Source organism: Pan troglodytes, chromosome 2 (assembly GCF_028858775.2).
Source record: "Pan troglodytes isolate AG18354 chromosome 2, NHGRI_mPanTro3-v2.0_pri, whole genome shotgun sequence".
NCBI lineage: Eukaryota > Metazoa > Chordata > Mammalia > Primates > Hominidae > Pan > Pan troglodytes.
Window position 1 is genome coordinate 76,143,434 of NC_086015.1, and position 23,963 is coordinate 76,167,396.

Here is a 23,963-nt window from a genome sequence, read left to right on the forward strand (position 1 = left end):
TAGTGAGGAGATTTAGAATTCTCTGGAGACAGGAGAAATTCATTTCTTTGCCAGTAATCCAGCTCATCCTGTTAGAAAAGCCTTAAAAGTGCATCATAACAGAGACAGCTGAGTCTGACACCCAGCCCCGCATGGGTAAATTCAGCTCCATTTATTGGACCTAGATGTAAATTTTGGTAAATAGGCTCTTATCTTTCAGGGAGGGTTTTCTGAGAGACCCTTTGCCCAGCAGAGACCTCGGGGAAACCAAAGATGGCAAAGAACTATCCACTCTGTTCTCTGGCCCTATCTCTCCCAACTTCCACCTTTGCTCAGGTAGGTGGAACCTTCATGTAAATGGTTCCCTGCTTATAACGCACATTGGAATTGCCCAGAACATCTGTTCCAAATGCAGGCTCTAGGGTCCAACTTCCAGGTTGAGAAAGCTGATATAGCACCCAAGGATCTGCAAGTTAATTTTTAAAAGAAAGTCACATGGGGCAGTAATTCTAGCAAACCTTCCTCCTAGGCCGCTGCAGAGCTGTAGAAACCCAGTTGCACAGGGCTTTATGGCTGGCAAGGGCACCCCTTGCTGTGTGCATCCCAGAGGAGGCACGTCTGAAGTCTGCAGAGGAAGCTTCTATCTTCCCTTCCAACGAATTCCTGCTCAGGCCAGCAAGGAAGAGAGTTTGAGTTGTTTATGGGGTAAGAACAAGAAATCTGTTCTGATTGCACTTCATAAAACTGCTTTACACCATTGTGACTTGCTTTACCATTGTCATTTACTGTGGTGATCCAAATGAATCAGCCCCAGTCTCTGGTTTCATTTCACCCCTTAAGCCTTCCCAGGATTTAGTGCTCCTGAGTCCCTTTCCACTAGGCCAGCAGGCCTGGATCCCTGCCGCTAGGTGCACTGTGGAACATTTGGAGAGCTTTTGTTATAAATGCCAATGGCCAAGCTCCACCCTGAATCATGGAAGTCAGAATTGCAAGGGAGGAGTGGGGCCCAATGTAATGCTTTCTAGCCACTCCCTGGGTGCTACCGATGGTAGGCAGAGTTAACATTTGTGCTAGGTTTTCTAGCCTGGCTGCACATTGGACTCCCCAGAGCAGCTTTAAAAATCCAGATGATGCCCAGTTCCCACACCCAAAGAGACTACATTAGTTAGTTTAACATTTTTTCCCCAGCAATGGAGTGTTTCTAAAATCTTGCTCAAAGTTGAGAGCTGCTATTTAGGCCCTTCTCTTCTACAAGGAAAGTCCTAGCACAAACTCGTCCTGGAGTCATTATTAACTCAAACGTCTTCAGGTTCCTTTGGGGGCCTAAGAGAGAAGGTTTGGCTCCCAGACGCCACGATGCCCAGGAATAGAGGGCTCTTGCACTCAACTGGGGCTATGTACATGTTTGTTGACAAATGGAACTTTGCTCAGCCTGAGAGCAAACCCTGTAGTTCAGTGGGTTTGCAGACTTGCAGTGCTACTCAAAGTGTGGTCCCTGGACTAGCAGCACCAGCATCAGGGAAACTTGTTAGAAATGCAGATCTTCGGGTGCCACTTTGGACCTACTGCATCAGGGGTGCTTGTCGGTGTGGGGCCCAGCAATCTGTGTTTAGTAAGCTCTCAGGGTTATGCTGGTGCATGCATGCTCCAGTTTGAGAAGCACTCCCTTAGTGTGCATAGGAATCACCTAAGAAGCGATATTAAATGTAAGATTCCTGCACTTCCCTGCAGAGAGGCTGATCCTGGAGGTCTGAAGTGGAACCCAGGAATCTGTTCTATTAGTCAGCACCCCAGGATAAAATGGTTCCAGGGTCACACCTAGAAAAGTCTAGTAGAAGCCATTTGCCCACAAAGGACAATGCTCCATCTGGCCACGTATCCCACAGCCTGCGAGGCCTCCAGTCTTCCCTCCCAGGCTCACACCCCCACTCACAAAGCTTCTGGAGTATTAAGCCCTTTCCACTCCCCAGCCTTCCCTGGAAAATGGGCTAAACCAATCCACAGGGGGTGAAGGGCAGAACCGGTGTCCCAGCACCAGGGTTCTGTTGCAGCTTCAGAAGCCTGTATTTGTGGACAGAGCTCTTCCGAAGGTTCCAGGAGGAGGAAAACATCCAGTGACTCCCAGATGTTGCTGGGCTGGATACATTTATTTGTAATAATGCTCCTGGCTCCACGCTTCCAGATGGACAGTCCCAAAGAGAATGGTTTGTTTCCTTTCGTCTTCCTCCACGATGCATTTTACGATTGCAGAGGGTCCTGCTTGCCATGTGTTTGCTTCTAATCTGTAAGTGCTTTTCCACGGGCTTGGCTCTTGGCAGTTCCCATATTTACCGAGGAGAGCACACGCCGTCAGAGGCTGGCTCCCGTCCAGCCTCCTCCAGAGTTCAGTGTTTGGAGGTTGGCAGCAGATGAAGAAGCATGGCCTCTCTGTCGCCGGCTCAAACTTTCAGGGTGTTTTGCCCCTCGCACTCAATTTCTGTTATCTTTAAGGGGCTTGCCTTTTAATTTGTTTCTCCGGCAGCCATGCTAATAAATGGGCCACGGCTGAAGAGCTGTCTGAGAAACAATAGCTGCTCAGTTCCATCAGCCAATTTGTCTCAGGCACCGTTTGTTATGAATCCTCCAAGCCCATTAACCCCTGAACCTGGGAGATGCTATCTCCCCAGGGATGAATTACCTTTATTTCCAGACATGTGTTTGCTCATTTAGTACTCTATTCATAAAAGCTGCCCTGTTTTGGCACTGTTTTCCAGAAATGTAAGGGAAGGACACATCATTTGGGAAGAGTGGCTGGCCATAGCCTAAGAATGATGGCTGACATTTACTGAGCAGTGACTCTGGGCCAGGCACAATGCTAAGTGCTTTTTCGGACATTGCTTTTTAGTCCTTGCCACAGTCCCGAGTCCTGGACAAAATCATGAACTGCATTTTGCACAGGGAGCAGCTGAAGCACAGAGGGGTTAAATGACTTACCCAAGAGCACTCAGCTGTAAGTGGTGAAGCTGAGAGTTGAACCCTGGTACCTGTTTATTTTAAGTCAACTCTCTCACCAGCTGGCCGAGCTACTCCCCTTGAGCTCTTCCCACTTGGGCTGGGGACAAGGAGGGACATTTGGGTCACAGGAAAGAGTTCATTGGCCTCTAATGATCGTTACCAATGGATTTCACTTTCGGAAAAGAGGTTTGTTGACAAAAGTACCACATCTGACTATTTTGAATTTGAGTGCTTATTTTATTTTATTTTATTTTATTTATTTTATTTTATTTTTATTTTTTTTGAGACGGAGTCTCGCTCTGTCGCCCAGGCTGGAGTGCAGTGGCGCGATCTCGGCTCACTGCAAGCTCCGCCTCCCGGGTTCACGCCATTCTCCTGCCTCAGCCTCCCGAGTAGCTGGGACTACAGGCGCCCGCTACCACGCCCGGCTAATTTTTTGTATTTTTTTTTTTTTTTTTAGTAGAGACGGGGTTTCACCGTGTTAGCCAGGATGGTCTCAATCTCCTGACCTCGTGATCCGCCCGCCTCGGCCTCCCAAAGTGCTGGGATTACAGGCGTGAGCCACCGCGCCCGGCCGAGTGCTTATTTTAATCCTGAAGTTTAAGTTACACACACTGTTTTATTCATGTGAGTGAAAGGACAGAAAATTATACTTAATACTGCACAGATCTGTCACCATTCAGCTTGAATTGATATCTACCCATATCTACTCTTGAAAGTGGTAGGATGCAACCAGGTCTCCTAATGGCTTTGGGCGGTGCTTGTTCTGAAAATCTTAGAAGACAGAAGTGATTCATCTTCTAGAATTAGATTTCTTATTGAAGTTGAGTTAGTCTGCATAACAAAACTAAAATACCATTGTTTAAAACACAGTCAATTCCCTTACACCAGGATTTTTTCTTTAGCAGTGTTCTCGAGCTTAACACGTTAGAATCACCAGAGAAATTTAAAAGAAATCATGATGCCTAGGCTGCGCCCCAAAAGACCAATTATATCTGGATCTCTGGGAGTGACATCCAGGCATGAGCAGTTTTCAAAGATCCCCAGGTTATTCCAATATACAGTGTGGCTGAGAACCAGAGCTCTGACATAAAGCAGCTCCTAACAATTCCATGATAATGGTGCCACAAAGTCAACCCAGGTTCTTTCCATCTTTCTGCACTTCCACCTTCACCCTCAGCACCTGGCATTCATTATCAAGGTTATCACATGGTCCAGTATAGCTGCTGAAGCTCCAGCCATCACATCCGGATTCCAGGTGGGAGGAAGACAGAAGGAAGGGAAGAACTAAATGATGTAATGCCTAGCTGTGATGGCCTGAATTGCATCCCTCCTAAATTCATATATTGAAGACCTAACCCCCAAGGACCCTATATTGGAGATAGGGATTTTAAGAGGCAATTAAGGCTAAATGAGGTCATTAATGGTGGGATCCTAATCTGATAGGATTGGTGGCCTCAGAAAAAGAGGAAAAGGATCTTTCTCCTCCTCTCTCTCTCTCTATCCCTCTCTCCTCCCCTCTGTCTCTCTCTCCCTCTCCATCTCCTGTTCTCTCCACGTCCCCACTTTCTCCCTCTCTCTGTTCCCTTCCCCTGTGTGAAGACATGGAGAAAAGCAAACCAGGAAGCAAGAAGCAAGCCCTGACCAGCACCTGACCATGCTGGTACCCTGATCTTACACTTCCAGCCTCCAGAACCATGAGAAACTAAATTTCTGTTGTGTAAGCTTCCCAGTCTGTGGCATTCTTTTATGGCAGCCCTAGCAGACTAAGACAGCGGCTGAAGTCTTAGTGGCTGAAGTCAGCCTCCTTTCATCATTCTTCCCAGAAGTTCCAGTGGCACTGCTGTTTATACGTCATTAGCCAGACATCACGGGGCCACCACTACCTGAAAAAGGGGTGGGTGAATGTTGTCTCTTTGCTGGGTTCATCACCATCTTTAATAAAATCAGGCTTCTATGACCAAGGAAGAAGGGACAAAAAGCATTTAGGTGGCAACCAGCAGTCTCTGGTTTCAATGCCTTGATGAAAAAGGGAGATGGGGTGCAGGGGTTTGGGAGATGAGAGTGAGCAAATGAGAGCTATGAGAGCGCCTAGGAGAGGGCACTTTGGAAACAAGGAAATTAAGCTCTGGTAAGCTCTACCACATGTTAGGGAGTGCCAGGAACAGACGGCAGGATTTCTGCGTGGGAGTTTCCGTGGGACCCGGCCTCCCCACCGCCTCTCCACCACATCACATCTGTTGTTAAAGAGGCCCCAGTGTAGAGTCCAGCTGTTGGAAGAGCAGCCCTTCTATCGGCTTGGCCTTGCAGTCACAAATCAGTTTGCTCAGAGGTCCCTGGACAAGCACAGTGACTCAGACAAGCAGCGTGTTTTTTCAGGCTTTGTCACACACAGGGAATGAACTCTTTGGCAGCCCTCTTCTGAGCCAGCATAGGAAGGGCTTGGGAAAGCTGGAGAAATCCGAGGTGCACAGACATCTGGCATTGCCCGGAAATACAGACCAGGAGCCTGTCTTTGTTCAGTGAGCAACTATTTGAGGATTTACAGCGTGCTGATGTGTGTGCTGAGAGGACAGATGAGGTGTGTGCTGAGAGGACAGATGAGGTCCGTGCTCTCACAGAGCTTATGTTCCAGAGGGATGAACAACAAACAGTTGAACAAATAAGATAATTTCAGATGGGGCAATGGGGAAAAGATGGGGCCACATTAGATAAGAGTCAGATGGTTCTCAGGGAAGCAAGAGGTTTTGTTGTTGTTGTTGTTTTGTTTGTTTTTGAGACAGTCTGCTCTGTTGCCCAGGCTGGAGTGCGATGGCACAGTCTCGGCTCACTGCGACCTCCACCTTCTGGGTTCAAGCGATTCTCCTGCCTCAGCCTCTTGAGTAGCTGGGATTACAGGTGCTTGCCACCACACCCGGCTAATTTCTGTATTTTTAGTAGAGACGGGGTTTTGCCATGTTGGCCAGGCTGATCTTGAACACCTGGCCTCAAGTGATCCAACTGCCTAAGCCTCTCAAAGTGCTGGGATTACAGGCGTGAGCCACTGGGCCCGGTCAGCAAGAGTTAATTGATGAAAAAGAACCCAGATGTGGAGAGAACTGGTGGGGGAGGTGGGGGGGAAGAATGTTCCCAGGGAGGAGTGAAGGGAAAGAGGTTGGAGTGTTTGGGGAGTAGAAAGGAAACTGGGGGGTTGTGGGGCAGTGTGGACAAAGAGTGGGCAGAATGTGGGGTCAGAGAGGAGGCAGGGACTGGGTCATGGAGGGGTGGAGACAGTATGGAAAGACTGAATTTTCATTTAAGGGCAATGGAGAGCTACTGGGCAAATTTAAGCCCGGGAGAGACAACCGCTTCTTACTTTTTAAAGATCACTCTAGCTGCCATGTGGATAGTGCATGGCAGTATCTGGCTGTTTATCAGAAATATTTGCCAGCCTCTGGACTGGAAGGGAACACAGTTGATGGGGATATATGTTGGTTGGGGAGACACTGGGCCAACCAGATATATTGGTAGTTTGGGTGCGGGGGAAAGGGAATGATGGAATTCAAATTTTAGGCTTTTGGCTTGAGGATCTTGGTGAATGATGGTGTCATTTACTGAGATGAGAAGATCATGTTTGAGAAGGAAAACCGAGAAGTCTTTTGGACATGCTATTTGGAGATGCCTGATAGCATAGGGACAGGCAGAGCACAGAGCATCTCTCTGTACATGGGTCCATCTGGGTTCTCATGCCATTCAGAGGACTCAGTGGCTATTCAGAAGTTACTCCATAAGGGAGCCAGCCTTCTCACACAGGGGAACATGATCCCCGGGAGAGTCAGGAATCAAGGGGACAGACACTAAGATGGACCCACGGCAGAGCCCTTGTGAAGCTCAGAAGAATCAAGAGAGCCAGGGGACATGATATGCACTAGCTTTGAATTTGGCCAGAAGGGCCAACCAGTGGCTAGCGTGGCATTAACACCCCTTTACTAATGAGTTGAATTAGTGGCAGCATTATATATATGTGTCTACTTAAAGGGTATGAATTGAGAGACTTTAGGTTCCCTTCTCACCCCCAAAATTGTTTTCCTATCTGAGCTGGATACCTTTATCTCAGATCCCTTCATAATCACCCAGTTTTTTCAGTTGCATCATATGAGGCCAGTAATAAGACACAAGTGGTGTCATTCATTCTTCTGCGTATCAAGTTAGAAGCCTCAGAATTATCTTCTTTCTCTCTCTCGGTTGTATCTCCTAAATGTCTCACATATCATCAGGCTTCACTCTTCTAGCCTGGATCAAAGTAATAGCTGCCTAACTGGTCACCTGATTGATGGCAGTTGGTCCTCACCCGGTTTCCGCGGTGACTGCCAGGACACACATCTCATTGTAATGGACAATGATGGTTTTGTCTGCCAAGAAGGGCAACTGTCTTCTATCAGCCCCTCTTTGCATGGCATGTGGCTTTTGATGGGGCTGCTGATCCTGGGCCTCTGGCCCCGGCCACAAGTGGGCAGATGACTGGTGTGGGCTAATCAGAGAATGCCACCATTCCAGCTCCAGAGATTTAGTCAGTGACTGACATGCCAGGAGTAGAGAGCTTGCCCTTTCCCCCTGAAGTTCAACATTTCTGTAGGTTGGTGCAAAAGTTATTGTGGTTTTGCTATCACCTTCAAAGGCAAAAACCACAATTACTTTTACACCAACCTAATAGCTGATTGAGCCAATAGCTAAGAGATTAACCAGGCAAAAAAAGAAAGGAAAAGTGCCCCAGGCAGAGGACACAGCTCGTGCAAAGGCCTGGTGGCAAGAGGGAGCATGGAGCACACCAGGCATGAAGAGGAGGCCGGCACAGCTGCAGTGGGAATGAAGAGGGCCACAGGGAGCAGGTGGCATGACGTCCGTTCACAGCAGCAGAAGCAGTAATGGTGACAGTGCAGCAAACATTTAAAAATGGCCCCATATGCTGGGCATTGTCCTAACCGCTTTACAGGCAGTCACCCGTTTAAACCTACAGTAATGCAATGAGGTAGGTATCATTAGCATTCCAATTTGACCTATGAGGGAAGTAAGACAAAAACAGGTACTTTTCTGAAGTTCTATATAGTGCATGAGATGAGATGGAGAGAGAGAGACAGGAAGGAGCAAATACAGCATGTGATGAACAGTAACAAATTATTCACAGACCAGTCACTAGCCCCAAGCACACACCCCATGACACTGGGCAGTGTCACCAGTTGGTTTGGCCAGAAGAGCTCATGGCTGACAGGCTTTTCCCCACCAAAGCCATGGGTAATGTTGGCATTAACCAGCACTCCCCACCAAGATGCTTTTGGTAGAGGTGCACCCCCGCACCCCCTCTGTAGATTTACCCTACCTCCTCTGGAGAACCAAATAGGCACTACCATGAGGTCAGGGTCCTCAGAGCATTGAGGGGAAGCATTCATTACCCATCGGCTCCATAAAGCACTGAAGTGGGGCAGCCAAGTGCCTGACCCGTAATTGGAGACTCAGCCCCGTAGCCCGCTCTGCCCCCATGCAGAGCAGGTTCCTGGATTCACTTCCCATTCCTTCTGCTGCTTTTCCACATGGCTGGATTTATTTTCAAAACAATTTATAGTTACATTAAATATTAAAGGCACTTTGCAGGTGGTGTTTACTGTTTGAAAAGTTAACAAATGTATGTTGTGCCGTATGAAATGGCAAAAACCAATTTGGAGCGCTTGATGGCTTGGGCTGGGTGATAGCAACGTGACAACTATTTCCATATTTTAATGAGGCAGCTTCTTCAGAGCAGCGCGGTTACGTGATTGGGTGAGAGGGTCACACAGTGCAGACTAAGTGCGAGTGCCAGGGATAGAAAGGCCACCGCTAGCCTCTGCGCTGCTCCCTGTAGCTGTTTGTGAAGCCCAGGGCTACATGGTGGCCTATTTTATGATAATAACTTTACAGTCCTGTAGTTCTTATGGGGCCTTCACCCTGTGCCTGGTGCTGTGATGAGCACTCTCTGTTCTTCTATGATAGACTTATCCATTCCTTCTAGACTCGTTTGTGGAACGCACACGCTGTGCCAGGCATTGTGCACAGAGAGACCCAGTTCCTGCCCTCTTGGAGTTTATATGACATGAGCTGAAGACAGACAAGAAGCAAGTAAGTAGACTCAAAAATAAGGGAGTTGTAGATTGTCATTAGCAGCTGAAGGAAATAAGTGAATGTAGTGACAAGGATTAACGGGAGATGGGGCAGGGTTGGTGAAGAAGGCCTCTCTGAGAAGGTGCCATTTAAGCTGAAGCCTAAAAGATAGCAGCTCAGCCGTGGGGAGAGCCAAGGGCATTCCAGGCAGATGGAACCGTAAGTGCAAAGGCCCTGAGGCAGAAAAGAGCCCAGCAATTGACAGCAGGCTGGAGCCATCCTAGAGCCCCTAGCACAGAAGAGAGGGTGGCTGATATTAGAAATCTGCATTTTACAGATAAGAAATCCACAGCTTAGAGAGATTAATTTTTCTAACTGAGGTTACCTAGCCAATTAATGCAGAGTTTCTGATTGGGTAGGTCTGAGGTGAAGCCTGCATATTTGCATTTCTAACGAGCTCCCAAGTGATGCTGATGGCTGTTGTCTGCAGACCACACTGCTTGACACTGAGGCTAATTCAGATTGTGTGCTGTTGTCATAAGAAGGAAACAGAAGCCATACGCAATGACATCCCTAGTTCTGACCTGTGCCAGACACTGATGTTTGTGCTTATATATATTATAGATAGTTCATTTTCAAAGCAACCCTTTGAGGTAGGTATTATTTTTATCTGCATATCTCTATTTCTACAGATAGAGAAACTGAGGCACAGAGAGGCAAAGCACTTTTCCTAAATTTGCACAGCTGGTGGGTGACCAAGCTGGAATTTGAACCTAGCACCCGGCCTCTCGGGTCTGCCATCCTGCCCCTCTGAGGGAAGCACTTCTGATCTCCATGTCTCTGGTGCCATTCACTCAAGTAATTACTAATTAAATTTCATAACTAACCCTGCAGTCCGCTGCCTCCCTGGTCTTTGTGGCACTGAGTTTGCAAGTCCTGCCTTACTCTGAAGGTTCCTTTTGTTTTCCTGCTCTCCTTCCCTGATTAGTTCAAGCAAATATTCAAAGGAGCACACATTCCCTGAGCTCCTTCTGACTGATGGGTGTTGTCACAGGCTTCTGGAGAGAGCTTGTCTGCAATGACTTCTCCGTGGATAATGGACGTCGACTTGGCTGCATTTCTCACGCCTTCCCCTTGTGTTTAGCAATCTCACATTCTTGGAGATGTTGTTGGAGCATCTGTGATGAACCAGGGGCTGGAATGAGAGCTTTGCAAACCCTCGAACCTGTGCTTTTGGGGAGGTGTTATCAGTCCTACTCTATAGATGGAGAAACTGACATGCAGAGAGGCAAAGAAAATTGTTCTGGGTCTCATAACTGACAAGGGGTGGTGCCAGGATCTAATCCCACGGTTGGATTAGTAGATCCCGAGCCCTATCTACTTCATATACTCTCTGGCCCCATCAGGATTATCTGTAATGAGAGGCTCAGGAGGCCCAGGGTCAGGACCACATAGCTGGTGTCAGAAGGGTCCAGGACAGGGGGTCCATCGCAACAGGAGAATAAGCAGATCGTAGAAGGTCAGGCATGGAAGCCACACAGCACTCAGCCTTCTAAATCCTCCTATGTGCGTCTTTTGATAGACGGGGAAACTGAGCCCCCTGGGGTGGGAAAGGTTCATTTCTAATTAATTTCTCTTCTCTCTCTCTTTTTTTTTTTTAATAATTTCAACTTTAGATGGAGGGGGTACACGTGCAGGTTTGTTACCTGGGTATATTGCATGATGCTGAGGTTTGGGGTACAATTCATCCCATCACCCCCATACTGAGCATAGTACCCACAGTTAGTTTTTCAAACCTTGTCCTCCTCCCTCTCTGCTCTAGTACTCTCCCGTGTCTATTGCTGCCATCTTTATGTCCATGAGTGCCCGATGTTTAGCTTCTACTTATAAGTGAGAACATGCGGTATTTGGTTTTCTGTTCCTGCATTAATTTGCTTAGGATAATGGCCTTCAGCTGCATCCATGTTGCTGCAAAGGACATAATTTTGTTCATTTTTTATGGCTGTATAGTATTCCACAATGTATACGTACCACATTTTCTTTATCCAGTCCACCATTGATGGGCATTTAGCTTGATTCCACGTCTTTGCTATTGTGAATAGTGCTGCAATGAACATTCAAGTGCATGTATCTTTTTGGTAGAATAATTTCTTTTGGATATATACCCAGTAATGGGATTGCTGGGTTGAATGGTAGCTCTGTGTTAAGTTCTTTGAGAATTTCTCTTCTTTATAATACATTAATCCAGGCTTTCTCCACCTTGGCACTATTGACATTTTGGGCCAAATAATTCTTTGTTTTAGAAGACTGTCCTACACCCTGTAAGATGGCTAGTGGCAACCCTGACCTCTACCCACCTGAGGCCAGTTGCACCTCCCTGGCCCCTGGCCAGGTTGTAACAACTAGCAATGTCTTCAGATTGGAGGCTGGTTGAAAACCCCTGCATTCATCTGACCAGGCCCCTTGCTGGCTTACAATTCTTCAAGTTTCCCATAGTTTTTCTGGATAAAATCAAAACTCCTTTGCTGGATCTATAAAACCTTCAATGATATGGCCCTGCTAATATAATTCAAGATACTTGTCTCTAGCCAGCACCCTCCCCAACGCCCAGAGAAAAAAATAATAGCTGACAAATACCGAGTACTTCCTAAGTGCGAGGCATTGTTCTAAGTATAAGTGCACTCCAAGGGTCACCATCTGTATGTCATAGCTGAGAAAATTGAAGTCTCTAGAGTTTAAGAAATGTGCGCAGGGCCACATGGTTAGCCCCTGGCAGATCTCCAGTTTGAATCCTGGCATTCTGACCTTGCCCCCAGCCCCTTTGCTTAACATACATAATAGGAACGATCGTTGCTCGAGCTTCTATCAATGCCGTTCCCTGAGGATGAAGCCCCACCCTGCTTCTCTGCACCGCTGACTCCTCTCACCCTCACTGTTCCCGGACAGTGGAGACAGCGTCTCTTTCGTTGCTCATCAAATCCTATGCCTGGCACAGCCCCAAGCTCAGCCAGTGTTTGTAACTCACCGGGTGTGTCAGCCCAGGACTCACCTCTCCTGGCAGGGCTGTCTTCATTAGGGATGATTTGCTTGACCAAAACAAACTCACTTGAGCTAACTTAAACACAGGGAAAGCAATCCTGAGGAGTTAGGTTATCTTGCAGGTCACAAGGACAAGAATTCATCTGGGTATCCTCTCGTTTAAGACTAGAAATTCCTCACAACAGACTGGTGCTGGGAATTGGAAAGCTGGCAGGAAGCAAATGGGCTCTTCCTCCTCTCTCTCTGGGTTCTTAAGGAGCACTTTTCTCTTTCTCTGCTTCATTTGCCTGCTTTTTGCTGTAGACCAGCCCCCAGCTCTCTGTTTGCACACCAGAACATGTGACTCCCAAATGCCTCCCCAGCACGGCCACCCCAACCACCCCAGCACAGGCAGCTCCAGCCCAAGTCTATGCACCTTAAAGGTTTAGTCCATGAAGCGACTTGATTTGTAAGTCTGAGCCCTAAGGCCAGGTCACTGGGAGGGAAATCCCATTGGCCCTGCTTGGTCAGGGGGTCACAACCTGGCTACAGATGACTCACTGGGGACTCTGGGAATAATCTCTCTCAAAAGGTAAAGTGGACTGGGACAGAGAAGATGATTAAGAAAGGAATAGAAATCCAGGGGAGGCCAGGCGCGGTGGCTCACACCTGTAATCCCAGCACTTTGGGAGGCGAGATGGGCAGATCACTTGAGGTCAGGAGTTCGAGACCAGCCTGGCCAGCGTGGTGAAACCCCCATCTCTACTAAAAATACAAAAATTAGCTGGGTGTGGTGGTACATGCCTGTAATCCCAGCTAGTGGGGAGACTGATTCAGGAGAATAGTTTGAACCCGGGAGGCAGAGGTTGCAGTGAGCCAAGATCACACTACTGCACTCCAGCCTGGGCAACACAGCGAGACTCCATCTAAAAAAAAAAAAGAAGAAGAAAGAAAGAAAGGCAGGGGAAAATTGAAAATTATGACAGAGGAAACAAAGAGGTGAAAGAAAGGCCCAGTATCTCAGATCGCCCTGGCTGTCCCCTGAGTTGAGGACACATCTCTTTCCTCCTTCTAAGAAGAGGCCTTGTCACTTTGTTCTTGCTGGCAGAGCTGGAAAGTCTTGAAGGAGACCACCCAGTGAGGTCACCACACAGTCCTCTTTGCTGCCCCCCATCCTCCCTGCTTTATGGTACCCAAGTCAGGGCTGCTGACCAACCACTGAGTGTCTTGACAAGTCTCAGAGAAGAGATGGACAAGGTACAAAAGTCCTCCGGCTGTTCGGCTGGGAATGGGCTCCCTAATTATGTTCTCAGCCCATACTCCCTCTGGCCACAGCTTCCAGTTAACTAGCAGCAGCCAGAGGGGTGGGGCAGGGGCAGACAGACCAGGTTCCAGGTAGTTGTGGCCAAGCCGGAGCTGAACACAGAATGTGGAGGGTGTGCTGGCTTCTGGACACCCCAGATTATGGCTCTGGTGTTGTGTCTATATGATGCAACCAGGATGTGTATCTTACCCCCAGGGAAAGGCCCTCCCCACTCCAACCACCACCACAGGTGGTGTGGAGAACTTGCTAGATGCACGCAGTGTCTTCTTCCTCCTTCTCAGGGGCCCTGCTGAGCCCAGAAGACCTAATTATATTTAGCGGGTTGCAGTTTAGGACTTGCGGTTAGGCAGGAAAGTGTGTGATTCTCCAAGTGTGGTTCCCCCTAATACCTGCATCTGAATCCCCTGGGGAGCTTATAAAAATGCAGATTTCTGGGCCCCACCTTTGACCTATAGAATCAGAATCTCTGGATTGGTGGGGCCCAGGAGTCTGTACTTTAATAAACTTACTCTCTCCCCTCTGCTGCACATCAATCGTGTGCACACCAGTGATTCTGTTGTACTCAAAAGTTTAAGGACCGAAAATCACTGGCACAGTGGTTAAAAGCTTGGTGTCTAAACTTGGAGCCTGACTCTCTTATTAGCTGGCCCTGTGGCCAAATTAGTTACGATGCTTCATCTCAATTCCCTCACCTGTAAAATGGGCATAAACACAGCATGCATGTCATAGAGTTACTGGAAGCACTCAGCGCCCTTAGCTGTAAATAGTGAGCACTGCCTAATGATAGCTGTCATGCTTTGTTGTGGTGGAGGACAGAGAGGATATGAAAGCTGTGAAGGCCAAAGACTAGAAGCCAACCCAGACTTAAGTCTAGAGCTGGCGGACTGGGGTGCCAGGGAAGAATGATCTCTGAGCAGAGCACAGCAAAGATGAGATGTCATCCAGGGCAAGGCCCAGAGGAGGTCACGTGCTGTAAAGTCCCTGCAGTGAGACAGCATGGGGCACCTAGGGACGAGAGCCAGACACAGTCAAGGGCAAGAAAGACAGGTAGGCAGGAGCCAGACTGGGAGAGGCCTGGTAGACCAAGGCATGGGCACTTGATCCTGTGAATGATGAAGGGTCATGTAGGTTAGATTTGCACACTGTTACACCTTTAGACACGGGCACCTGAGGTTCTTGCTTAGGGTGTGATTTACAAGGCTCTACCCTGGAGCCCACTGCCTCCCCGACAACCTGGTTGAGGAGTGGTGATACCTAAGGATTCGCCACCTGGAACCTACATCCACTTCTTTATGCATCATGCTTTACATACTTGGAACTCCTGCTCCAAACATCCTGCGCCTACCTTTAGGGTCTGTGCACACCTCTTTCTCTTGTCCGTCTTCCTTCTCCAGGGAGGCTGCTACAGCTTTTGTCCAGCAGGCCAATCTGAGAGGCAACCGTGTGTGTACAGGAGGGGTGGGCAACTCTTGGACTTGCAGTCTGTGGGGTCCACATGCGTGGGGATGGAGATGGGCCTTGCACCCTCCTTTGTGCTTTTCTCCCAGGTTGCAGTAGGTATCGGGGCAGGACTGCTGCAGATTTGCTCTCTGGCTGGCCAGAAGGGAATGGACTAGGCGAGGCCTCCAGACTCAAGGCCTGCAGACCTGTTATGAGCCTGTTGCCAAAATCCCAGCCAAAGAAAATGGTGGCTTCTGGCTAAGTTGTGGTGGCTAGGAGTGGGGGAAGGTGACTGATTCAAGAACTATTCAGTAGGTGGCCTCATACTGTTCCCTGTCTTGTCTTTGACTGCTCATGGGAACCAATCCACCATTCTACAGGGAGGAGGAGAAAGTAATTTGAAGCTAGCAGGGTTAGATGCAGAAACAATAGGCTTATCCAGACTATATAGAGAAAGGTAAAAGAAAAAAAAATCAGTGACACACAAAAGCTAATACAATATTACCTCACTTGCAGAAGAGCACTGCTGAAAGACAGGACCTCTGGTGCATGGCAAAGACTGGAGAAGAGAGAAGTTGGGGAGGGAAGCTTTGAGTTTATGTGAGACTAAGGCTAGGTAGCAATCTCATGCCTTCTCATTGCTGCCAATGAAAAAATTTTAGTTTGCCATCAAAAAACAGAATTTCTGGAAAACTTATATCCTCCACTATGTGCTTGACAGCTTCCCCATGTTTGAAGACTCTTCTGATGAGATCAGTGTGGATATGAACACATATGACCTTTTGATATTATGTAACAAAATGTGTCAACATTTGGTAGATCTGCAGAACTCTGTGAACCAATATTTTCCAAATAGTTGATATAATGTTATAGAATCACACATGGGTAAAAGGTCCATTTAAAACACAACATAGACAGATTGATTTTAATATGATAAAATATAAAAGCTCACTGATAGGTTTTCAGATTTCATGTTGCATCTAACCAGTACAAAAACTACCACTTGTTGAGTTTCAGTATAGTATCAAAAAGGAATAGCCACAGTTATCGAAGAGGGTATTAAAATCGTCCTTTCGTTTCCAACTGTGTGAAGCTGGATTTTTAAATATACTTTAACCAAAACAACGCATCACAATAGATTGAATGAAGAACATATATGGGAATCTGGCTGTCTTCAATTAAGACAGAAGCTGAGGCCAGGCATGGTGACTCAAGCCTGTAATCCCAACACCACCTTGGGAGGCTGAGGTGGGAGGATTACTTGAGCCTAGGAGTTCAAGAACAGCCTGGGCAACATAGTGAGCCCTTGTCTCTGCTATAAAAAAAAATAAAAAAAAAAAAATTTGTGGTGTGCACCTGTAGTCCCAAATACTTTGGAGGCTGAGGCAGGAGGATGATCGCTTGAGCCCAGGAGATCGAGGCTGCAGTAAGCCGTGATCGTGCCACTGTACTCCAGCCTGGGTGACAGAGCAAGACCTTGCCTCAAAAAGAAGAAAAAAGAAAAGAAAAGAAAAGATTAGATTGGCAAAAATGTAAAAACAATACTTTATTTTACTAACTTTTAAGAAAATATAGTTATTTTTCATAAAAATATGATACACATGTTAACATATAAGGGGTTTATTATTGTCATTCTAATGAGTTAATAAATATTTTTAATACATATTTTTAAAAACATTCTTTGGGCTCCTGTAGTTTTAAAGGTATAGGGTTCTGAGGCCAAAGTTGGAGAACATCCATTCAAACTATTTCTTGGAAAAATCTCACTTTTTCACTTAAAACCATATCAAGGATATCTGTTCAAATATAATATCTAATAATATAAATAATGCTACCTTTTTAGTACTTAGAGTATGCCCAGAAATTGTGCTAAGCAGTTTGCAAGCATCAACTCATTTCCATTTACTCTTTACAAAAGAACCTGTGTGAGGTAGGTACATGTACCCCAATCTGCAGATGAAGGCACAGAGAGGTTAAACTGCTTGCCCAAGGATACACAGCTACTTAGGTGATCCAGCCAGTTTTGAACTCAGACACTCTGACTCTAGAGCCCGCAGGTTTCGTAGTAACCAAAAGTATGGAAGTCCCAAGATGTCTGTGAATAAATATACCTTGAGTAGGTTTTAAGGACTAGAGTGGTATATAGGGCTTTGCTTAGGAAAAACTGCAACATAAATTTGGGTAGGTGATTTATGTAGCCATGAATCTTTCTCACCATAAGTAATCTGTGGTCTTGGTGTACCTGCTGTGTTTTTGCACAGGCCTTCTAGCACCCCCCAAAAAACTGAAAGACCAGAGAAGATTAGCTGTTCACCTGCACACTCTTTTGAGACTCTCGGTGAATACCAAGGGTTTCTCTGCCAAACTGTGAAGGATGCCTTCTCTAACCCACTTCAATCCACCTTCTGCCTTCTTATCTGCTGTTTCATAACCCCATAGTTTTCCTGTAGCCATGTATCCCAATTGGTAATGATCTGTTTGTCAATTGGATTGCTCAGACCCCTGCTCCCCGACTAGATCACGTCAGGTCTAGTTGCTCCTTGAGAACAGGGAACCTGGCTGTTTGCATTCATCCTTGTGTCCTCTGAACCTAGGACAGTGCCCAGTACACTGTAGCTCTCGTAAATGCTGGTTGAGTGAATGACTGTGAAGTAGATACTCTCAGAGCTCTGCACCTAACCCCTTCACTGTTTCTGTGCACACCAGCTCCTGAGGGACTCTGTTTCCTACCAGTCTGTCCCTGCACTTCTTCATTAGGGGCTGCTCTCAGGCAGCTAGAGCCTTGCTGCACCAGTCAAGTGCTGGTGATGCCTGAAAATGTATGCCCCTCTGGGGACAGCCCTTAACCAATGACAGGTGGTGAGAATTGCAAGTAGAAATACTTCGTCATATCACCCCTCATCAGGACACCCAAGATGCACCCCGTTTCCGAAGGTTCCCTGCAAGATTGAATCTAAAGTACCCTTCATGGCAGGGGTCTCCAACCCCCAGGCCATGGACCAGTACCTGTCCATGGCTTGTTAGGAACCAGGCCACACAGCCGGAGGTGAGGCTGGTGAGAGAGTTAATTTTCACCTGTATTTACGGCTACTCCCCAACACTTGCATTACCACCTGAGCTCCACCTCCTGTCAGATCAGCAGCAGCATTAGATCCTCATAGGAGCACAAACCCTATTGTGAACTGCACATGCAAGGAATCTAGGTTTCCCGCTCCTTATGACAATCTAATGCTGGATGATCTGTCACTATCTCTCATCACCCCAAGATGGGACTGTCTAATTGCAAGAAAACAAGCTCAGGACTCCCACTGATTCTGTATTATGGTGAGTTGTATAATTATTTCTTTATATATTGCAATGTAATAATAATAGAAATAAAGTGCACAATAAATGTAATGTGCTTGAATTGTCCCGAAACCATCTCCCCACCCTCCTGGTCCACGGAAAAATTGCCTTCCATGAAACTGGTCCTTGGTGCTAAAAAGGTTGGGGACCGTTGCTTCATGGGACTTGGCTTGCCACTATACGCCTGCTTGCTCCCTTCCCCTTCCCATCTGACTTCCCCACCACCCTGTGTTTTTCCCTGCAACACTTCCTCATACAGCAGGCATATCTTTGCCTCTGGGTCTGCTCCTGGGAAACTAGACCTAAGACAGTTTGGAACTGTGTCTCCCTATGAGGCATCACCCCTCATGCCTTATAGACACTTCATGTTTGTTGAATGAATGATACCAGGATCTCATTTGTAATCCTAGAGCTCTCGGGCAAGATTTAAGGAGTGGAATGGCTAAGAAAGACACTGTTCCAACAGTATTCTCTAGAAACCTTGATAATGAAGACCTCTGGGAGAGTGGTATCACCAGTGGAAGGCTGGAGCTGGTTCCTTCTGGCTTGTGGGAGCCAATTGTTCCACATTCTGGAATTTCATAGGCCACTTGTTAAATGCTAAGGAGCTTGAAATTGGCCATGGTAGGAGTATTTACACCACAGAAATTGGCAGATGCTCCAAATCACAGCTATTCCCATCCCTCCTCTACCTTCAGGGAGCCAGTTTACTCCACACCACTGGACATAACCCTTCAGGGTTAACAAGGAAAACCTGTATGATAAATAAAATATAGCATATTGGCTAAAACTATGGGTTCTGTAGCCAGAGAGACCTGGGTTCAACTGTATTGTCATTTATTGATTCTATGACTTTGGCAAGATACTTGATTTCTCTGTTCCTATATTTTCTTCATCTATAAAGCAGGGCTAACACCATTCATCTCTTGACATAATACATATGGTCCTAATGCCTCATGTGTAGAAGCAGCTCCATGAATGCTGGCTATTATTATGTTAGAACCAAGAGACATATAGCAAGGCCTGGAATATGGTCTTGGAGACTACTGTCATGGTGCCCCCGGGTCAGCAGACTTCACCTCACTGCTTTATTTTTTAATTGTCAGCCCAGCCCTGTCAGGTCACCTTGGCCAAAAGCTGTGGTCTGGTGACCTCTTAAGAGGATGAATCGCTGGTCTCAGCTGAATGCTTATCACGTAGAAACGCAAGGCACCAGATGTTGGCTCATTCTACAGATCTCTCGAAGAAAGAATGAGCACTGAGACTCTGTCTCTGTGGCTGCCTTCTAGAAAAGACAATCCACTGGAGGCAGATTTGTTAGCAGGAGCTGTGCCCAGATGGCTGAAAATCACATTGCCTCTAAGACCAAGACCCACGGTCCTGGGGCACTACAGTGACACAATCCCATCAGACTTGGCACCAATGAAGCAATACATTTCCTGAATCAAATGCAATTGATTAGCTAAACTTGAGCAACCTGAGGATGGTGTAGACAAAGCCGCCAGTGCCCTGCCCATGTCTCCTGGGGACCAGCTCACACCTGCTGGCTTCCTTTCTGCCACTGCTGCCTTCCACTCTGGCCACCGTCAACTCTGCACAGGATACATGTCCCTAGGAGTAGCTGGCAGCCCAAGACTGATGGGAGTTGGTGGCTAAATCCCCAGCTTCCTCACAACTTGGGTAAGACAACGCAAGGGTGCGCTCTACAATGTCTCTCAGTACTAGTAGACTAGTTACTAGTAGTGGGATGAGTCCAATTGTCCACAAGAGTGACCTGCTCAAGACACACCCTGATGGACTGCCTTCCCTTCCCTTCCTCACCTCCCCACTCCCCTACTAGTACCTCCTGGTTCACTTCCCAAATAAAGTACAGGCCCTCACAGCTTGGTTTCAGAGTCTGCATCCAAAGACAATAGATGCCAATTATTCAACACCTACTATGTGCTTTCCTCTGTGGAAAGGTCATAAAGTGGGTGGGTCAGGGTCAGTTCAGAGAAAGAATGAGCCAAGCTAAGAGTGACAAAGGGGGCTGGGATTTCTCTTTTTTTTTTTTTTTTTGAGACAGAGTCTTACTCTGTTGCCCAGGCTGGAGTGCAGTGGCATGATCTTCCGGCTCACTGCAACCTCCACCTCCCGGGTTCAAGCAATTCGCATGCCTCAGCATCCTGAGTAGCTGGAACTATGGGCATGCATCACCATGCCCAGCTAATTTTTGTATTTTTAGTAGAGATGGGGTTTCACCATGTTGGCCAGGCTAGTCTCAAACTCCTGACCTCAAGTGATCCGCCTGCCTCGGCCTCTCAAAGTGCTGGGATTACAGGTGTGGGCTAGGATTTCAGATGAAGGATTGTTCATCTTCAGCTGGCCTTCCATCCTTCTTGGGTTTTGACATGCAATGCATATGTCAACCTTATAAACATTTACTGCAAGTGTTTTACAAGACCCAGAATTATGGGTTTGCTGAAGAAGCCCAGAGAAAATGGAGCAGACCTTTAAAATGAAGTTTCTGGACTGACCTTTTCCATGAATAATAATAAAAGACAGCATTTATGAGGCTCTTACTTTTTGTCAGATACCAAGGGCATGATCTTATTCAGTTGCCAAAACAATGCTGTGTGGCAGGTCCTACTATGTTTCATTTTGTGGTTGAAAAAACTGAGTCTCAGAGAGATTAAGTCATTTGTCCAAAGATGTCCAGACAGGTAGATGGTGCAGCCAGGAATCCCATGGTCACCGGTGTGCCAGGCCCGGAGTGTGATTAAGATGTATAGATCAAAGCCTCCCTCTTCCTCTATCCCACTGGACTACCAGATCCAGGGAATGGCGCATTTCTCTGATTGGTTCTGTTTTTAACAAGGTGCTGATGCTCATTGTGGAGCACTGCAAAATACCCCCTCCTTTCTTGACCTTTCTGTCTCTGCAACAGCCTCATGTGTTCATCATAGGCACATCAGGTGGAAGGGAATGAAAGCCACTGTGACAAACAAGACAAAGAAAGCCCAGCATTGCCAGTGGCCTGGGACCTGAAAACAAGTCATTGTGTGTTAATTCTTCATGGAAGAAAACTAAAGGTCGTGTGTGTCAGTGTGAATGCTGGCTGTGAAATTAATGCTTTGGCCAAATGACTCAGTCGAGACAGAAACATGATTTTGTTCGCGCTGGTGTGAGCCAACATCTCAAAAAAAAAAAAAAAAAAAAAAATGCTGCTTGGAATCAGTGGAATCTTCGAAGGCCAGGCCTTTCAGTTTCCACTGCTCCTAACCAAGCTACTTTGGTCTCTCTGATTGCTGCCCTGCAAAGACCAGACAGAACTCACTTTTCTCCATCTTTCCATAGGTGTAAGAGCTACCAGAGGGAGGAAAGTGGAAGCTACCAGATGGAGGAAGCATAAACCAGGTCCTGATCCCTGATTAACTGAGAATCAGCCAGCTTGGGAAGGGGATGGCTGCGCAAGCCCACAGAACGCAAACTCCCAGAGGAGGCAGGGGTAGGAAAGCTCTTGGCCGTGGCCTGATTGTCTGGGAGACAGGAGTCAAGATGGCTTGGTTTCAACAAACTGGCTTTGATTACTTGGCGTTTGGCTCTGTGCTCTCTGGCCAGGTCAGCCTGACCCAAGGTTGTCACCCCAGAGGACTGTGAAATAACAAGTGCAGTTAACTGGCCACTGCTGATCTGCGCCTAGAAGACAACGTCTCAGTTGTTAAGGCTTTTGTTGGCCTGCTCAGGAAGCGATTCTTTTTGCCTGCAAATTATTGTAGGTTCCTGAGGGAACCGTGCCAGTCCTTGCCCTTTAGCTGCTCTGCTCTGTGCTGGGCTTGTGGGGTGAGAGAGGAGACAGAATAGGGAGAAGGAGGAGAGGGGAGGCCGTACCTTGTAGGTGGATATTTTAAGGCTCTAATGTTAGCTGTGGTTGGAATTGACCAAGGGAGGCACTAGCAAGAGCTTGGAGGGCCGGAAGAGGAAAGAAACCAGAGTTTCCCTCCAACTCCTCTCTCTCTTTCTCTGCCTCAGATGGTCAAAATTTTAAGGAGACAGAATCCAACGGGGCTGGGATTAGGATGAAGTGAGTGAGGCTGAGCTGTGCAAATACGAGGTCAGATCCTGACCTTGTTCATCATGGAATTTTTGCATTAATGTTGATATTTTTTAAATATTGTGTTGAAATATTTATCTTGATTACTGAGCTTTTTGACATTTCCTTAGACTTTACCCCAAAGCAAGAGCCTTGCTTGTTTCACCCTGGTCCTGGCCTTGCCTTCCAGTGTGTCAGACACATTTACACACAGAGAAAAATAGGCAATCCAAATGGTCTAACTCTATTGGATATTCTCTATGCTGCTTTCATTCACTCAATAATGTGTAGTTGAGCACTTTTCTGTGTCAATGAATATAGTTCCACATTATCCTGGGCTTGAAGGATGTGTTATCAAATATTTTACTAACCCCCCACTGATGAATCTAGCAGGATCTGTCCATGCCCTGCCCATATCTCTAACATTTCTATGTGCTCCAGCCAAACTCCACTGCCAGCTCTGCATTTCTGAGTGGAAAGTCTCGTTTCAGATCTGCAGAATGCCATGCTGCCTATCATTTCAGCAGGGGAAACTGCCATAGAATTAACATCTGCCAGGAATAGCTCTTGACCAATGACTAAGGGGGAACTGGTGTGTAAATACCCCAGCTCCCTTGCCCATTGGGTGGGACAACTCAGGTGTGTGCTGTACACTATATCCCAGAGCTTTCTCCATGGGTACAAGCTCCAGTTGCCCACAGTAGTACTTGGCTTAATTACCTGCCTTGATTGGCTGCCTGTCCTTCTCCATATCACTTTTCCTTTCCCTCCTGGGGCTGTCTACAACCCCAACCCAGTAACAACTGCACTTGAATCTTTGTCTCAGGATCTGTTTCTGTTAAGATGGACATTCCAATTATTTTGAAGTTTTCAATGTTAACATGTTCACCACCCATATGGATTTTGGCATATTAATAACTCCCACCCCCTCCTTTGGGGATGTGGTCCATACAAACCAAGGGTAACAGAAGAAGGTAAAGTAGAGAAAAGAGACAGAAACTCTGAAATGCTACCATGCATCTCAGAGTTATGTCCTATAAAATGAGCCTTTTCAGTATGTGCTGTGGCATCAAAAGTGTTGAGAAGCATTGTTCTCACTGGTCAGGCTGTGCCTTCACCTCTGTAGCTCCAATGAGTGACACATAGTAGATAATGGATAAATATGTGTTGCATGAATAAAGGGAGGAGTAATTGGTTCATGCTCTGAGCCTCTGCCAAGCTGAGTATATGAGACCTTTTGATTTACCTGAGCAATTGAGCATCTGTGCCTCAGGACTCTCTAGTTCTACCATCAAGACAGAGAATGGTGTGATACTCAGGTTAACAAGGTGAGTCCAGGAGTGTTGCCCTGGAGGCATAAAACAGGGGCCCAGCCTTTGGAGATAAAGCATGCTCTGGTCCTAAATGGCAGCAGGAGAAGAATCTTCCCAAAGTGAGAGTCAGGCCACAATACCTCCCCTGGGAGGACGTCTGTGCCTGTGTATGTTGGAGAGAGAAGGAGCTTTTTCATCCCAAGTGAGTAGAGAGGTTACATCCTCTGACTGCTTCCCCCTCTCTCTGTCTTTCTCTCTCTCCTGCTGTGAAGGCCAAGTATGACTTCACAGAATCCCTAAGCTCCATAAATCAGTTCTAGATCCATCCCTGGCAGCTGTAATGAAAGCAGGATTTTAATAAAAACTG

General features: G+C 46.9%; 1 long non-coding RNA gene across 1 annotated transcript; it reads left to right on the plus strand.

The window, feature by feature from the left end:
* The first annotated feature begins 2,184 nt into the window (after window positions 1–2,184).
* On the plus strand, window positions 2,185–10,320 carry LOC100615580 (uncharacterized). Its single transcript, XR_001713428.4, has 3 exons — window positions 2,185–2,263; window positions 8,996–9,102; window positions 9,777–10,320. It is a non-coding gene; the product is annotated as an uncharacterized LOC100615580 (long non-coding RNA).
* The last annotated feature ends 13,643 nt before the right edge of the window (window positions 10,321–23,963 follow it).